Genomic DNA, 4,527 nt, shown 5'->3' with positions numbered 1-4,527 from the left:
ACTCAAGAGGCTGAGGCAGGAGAATCGCTTGAACCCAGGAGGCAGAGGTTGCAGTGAACTGAGATCATGCCACTGCACTCTAGCCTGGTGACTGAGCTAGACTCTGTCTCAGGAAAAAAAAAAAAAAAAAAAAAAAAAGCTTTTGTTTTATGGTGGTAAATTACACAAAAATAACTACAATGGTAATTTTTAAGTATATAATTCATTAGCATTAAGTGCCTTCACATTGTTGTGAAACCATCACCACTATCCATCTCCAGAACCTTTTCATCTTCCCAAACTGAAAATCTATACCATTGAACACTAACTCTATTCTGCCCTCCCTCTGGCCCCTGGTACCACCATTCTACCTTCTACCTCCACTAACTTGCCTATTCTAGGACCTCCTGTAAATGGAATCATAGAATATTTGTCCTTTTGTGACTGGCTTGTTTTACTTAGCATAATGTCTTCGACGTTTGTCCATGCTGTGGTATGTATCAGAGTTCCCCTCCTTTTGGGGGTGAATAATATTTGATTGCATGCATATACCACGTTTTGTTTATCCGTTCATCTATTGATGGACATTCAGGTTCTTTCCACCTCTTGGCTATTACGAATAATGCTGTTATAAACATTGGTGTGTAAGTATCCATCGGACCCAGTTCCTGCTTCCAGTTCTTTGAGATGTACACCCAGCAGTGGAATTGCTGGATCATATGGTAATTCAATTTTCTGAGGAAATGCCAGGCCATTCTCCACAGGGGCTGCACCATTTCACATGTGCACCAACAACAAACAAGAGTTTCCATTTCCCCACACCCTCATCAATGCTTGTTATTTTCTGGGTTTTCGCCAACTGCGTTTTATCCTAAGCAACAGTTCCCACTTGAATCTGTTGTACATTAGCAGATCTAGTAACGTACAACAGATTTACTGTGTGACTTGGTTTACTGTGTGATATATGGCTAGAGGTCACAGACAGCTAAGTCAAAGTAACTTACCTTTCATAGTTGAGCCTGGGCTAGTAGAAGCCTGGGCTAGTAGAAGAAAGATTTATTTCTGGATACTTGGAGCCCCTTCACGCTTGAAATATAACCAAATGAAAAGATACCCAATTGCCACACAGCTTTCTCCCCATGTGGCGCCCGCCTTTTCTACACACTGCCCTGATCAACAGCAAATGGAACTTCAGGCAGGAATGCTGTGCACAGCACTAGCCACAGGCCCCGCCACTTCTGAGAGAGCATGGGGCCTTCAGAAACTATAGTGTTGGCCATTAAAACTTGGAAGGGGCTGGGCATGGTAGCTCAAACCTGTAATGTCAGCACTTTGGGAGGCTGAGGTGGGAGGATTGCATGAGCCCAAGGGTTTGAGACCAGCCTAGGCAACATGGCGAAGCCCTGGCTCTAAAAAAAAAATTACAAAAATTAGCCAGATGTGGTGGGGCTCACTTGTGGTCCCAGCCACTTGGGAGGCTGAGGTGGGAGGATCACCTGAGCCTGGGGAGATTGAGGCTGCAGGGAGCCATGATTGTGCCACTCCACCCCTGCCTGGGCAACAGAGTGAGACTCTATCTCAAAAAAAGAGTTTTAAAAAAGACTTGGAAGGAAGGAGGAGTGGCAATTATAATTATCTAAATGCAATGGCCTGGCTTTATCTTTGCCTAACACTCTAGAAGCCTATAAATATCATTAGGAGGGAAAAGTTTAGTTTCCAAAGACAAAGTTTTCAGAGCTATTTGACCTCTGAGAGAATAAGGCCATCTGAGACGACTATTTCCTAAAGCTCCAATCCAGGCTTAGGGAATAAAGCCACCAGTCAAAGCTCTGTCTCCTTTCCCTCAAAACGGCTGCAGTCTGCCTGCCCTGCGGGACTCGGATGCTGAAGAGAAGGCTCTGTGGCCTATTGGACTGTCTCCCCAGCCCCTAGCACAGGGCTTGGCGCAAAGCTGGGAAGGAATACGTGAGTCCTGAAACAATGAGTTGGGTATATGGTCTAGCTGAGAAGATTCAGGGCTGCTTTCTTTTTGGGACATTCCACCCTGACTGACGCCTTTTTCATGGACCAGGCCTTAGAGCTCTGGTAGACCCAAGAGAGGAGTCCTTCACACAAGTCCCTGTGATCGTCATGGCATGGCCTCATGTGAGTTCAGCCAAAGCAGGCTGCCTCCACTCCCGCCTCAGAGCCACCCTAGGAAACCTTGATCTGGTTACAATAGTATTCAAATCCCTTTCTCTACTCCCTGGTCTATTTCTGTGTCCCACCCCTCCCCATCTCCCACACTGGTACTCTGTTCCAGCAGTAGCAGTAGTGGTAATGATAGTAACAGCCAGCTTCATGAATTGCTCTGCAGTTTTATATAGTGCTTCCAATTGCACTGGTTTATTAGATCCTCAGCATAACCAGATAGGAAAGCCCAGGGGCCATCTGACTTACTCCAAGTCCTCGAGCAATGTGTGGTAGGACCAAGCTTCCAGACTCCAATGACCCTGTCCTCTTTGAGAGGCTTTCTGCTCCGTAAGTGTTATACAAGTACCTCTTAGTGTCAAAGTCAAATGCCCCATCCTTTGCGGCTGCTCTCTTACCCACCAAGAAGACAGACAGCTTCCAGCAGGTAGATCTGAATCACACTAACATGCTCAGACTAAACATAATTTCATGTATTTGTGGCTGTTTTAAACTATGCCCACAAATTCTCTCTTACTCCTCCCTTCAAAGGTGAAGCTTCATTCCCTTCCCTCCTAGTGTGGGCTGGACTTAATTACTCGCCCCTAATGAATAAAGAAGGTGAATCAATGAGGTGTGATTTTAGAGAGTAGGCCATAAAAGTCACGTGGCTTCCTCCTCTTTTTGTTTTTGGGAATTAGGCTATTACCAGTCATCTCTATGGTGAGGGACCTGCAGGAGGGAGCCATGCCTGTGCCTGCTGTGTACTTGCCCCACTGCATCCTTAGTGACAGAGATGAAACCGCTGGGCAAGAAGAGGTATATACTTCTGAAAGGGCTGTCATACGGATCGCCAAATTACACCAAAGATTGGGCAAATCGGTATCCTACCACCAGTTTATCCAGGTGTCTCATCATGCCCTGGTCGGCAGTGATCATTAGAAGCCCTTCTTAAATAATTTAATTTTTTGTGATGGAGTTTCGGGAAGAACCATGGAAAGATACGTGAGCAGCTAAGAAAACATTTGTCTCAAATCACATACCACATGTTTTCTCCGTCTCAGTAACCCCTACACTGACCTTGCCTCCTCTTACTTCAACCAGGCTGCGACCAAGGCAGAAAACAGATCATCTCTGTCATGAAAGCCACTGAAATGTGGCCATAAAAAATGGGGCACCATCTCCTCTTGCACCTCTAGACATCTGGCAATGATCATGGGCAAAGTGCCCTCTTCTCCTCTGAACATACTCAATTACATCCTGCTCCGTAACACTACCTACTCTTCTATCCCTTTGACCTATAAAAACTTTCTTCAAATTTTAAAAATAAAAACAAAAAATAAAGATGTATTTTTTTTTTTTTTTTTGAGATGGAGTTTTGCTTTTTAGCCCAGGCTGGAGTGCAGTGGCATGATCTCGGCTTATTGCAACCTCTGCCTCTAGGGTTCCAGCAATCCTCTGCCTCAACCTCCGGAGTAGCTGGGGTTACAGGTGCCTGCCACCATGCCCAGCTAATTTTTTTGTGTTTTTAGTAGAGATGGGGTTTCACCATGTTGGCCAGGCTGGTCTTGAACTCCTGACCTCTGGATCTACCTGCTTTGACCTCCTAAAGTGCTGGGATTATAGGCATGAGACACCGTGCCCATCCTAAGATGAGGTATTTCCACTAGCACAAAACAAGATGGGCAACCTGACCAAAAAAGGGGCCCTGAATTCCGAGTTAGCATTGATGCTGTCTCTCATAGTGATTACCAAGCTGTGTCCTGAGGAAGACCAGTGTCCGCAGGTCTGCAGGTATTATGTCACCTTCCAAGAGATATAGTCTGAGAATGCTGGCCAAGATTACGTGGATGGATGGGCCTATAGATGGAATGAAATGTATTCATGCTGATCCTTACCAAACTAAAGAGTGAAGTTTTCTAGATAATCTAAGTATATGTGTAACACAGTTTTAGATATTTCAAATCACATTATATTTAATCCTACCAATGCAGTTATTAATAGTAATTTTCTTTCTTTTAAGAGATAGGGTCTTGTTCTGTCACCCATGGTGGAATGCTCACAGCTCACAGCAGCCTTAAACTCCTGGGCTCAAGGGTTCCTCTCACCTCAGCCTCCCAAGTAGCTAGGAATACAGGCATAACCATTCAGCTAATTTCTTAATTTTTTATTGAGATGGGATCTCACTATGTTGCCCAGGCTGGCTTGAACTTCTGGCCTTAAGTAATGCTCCCATCTCAGTCTCCCAAAGCGCTGAGATTACAGGCATGAGCCATGGTGCCCTGACAGCCACTTTCTCATATGTCCTTGCTTCAAAGGCTACACATGAAGCTCTACTGCATATAGGAGTCACTGCTGCATGCTCAGGAGAGCATATTC

General features: G+C 45.1%; 1 protein-coding gene across 2 annotated transcripts in view; it reads right to left on the bottom strand.

The window, feature by feature from the left end:
• The window catches only part of PRKCE (protein kinase C epsilon), a 535,093-nt gene that overhangs the window by 286,288 nt on the left and 244,278 nt on the right, over window positions 1-4,527 (bottom strand). The gene's annotated exons all lie outside the window — the stretch shown is intronic.

This window comes from Sapajus apella, unplaced genomic scaffold (genome assembly GCF_009761245.1).
Source record: "Sapajus apella isolate SASKATOON/1434 unplaced genomic scaffold, GSC_monkey_1.0 scaffold44, whole genome shotgun sequence".
Taxonomy (NCBI): Eukaryota; Metazoa; Chordata; class Mammalia; order Primates; family Cebidae; genus Sapajus; species Sapajus apella.
Note: the sequence above shows the minus strand (reverse complement) of the source record. Positions and strands in the feature narration are given on the sequence as shown.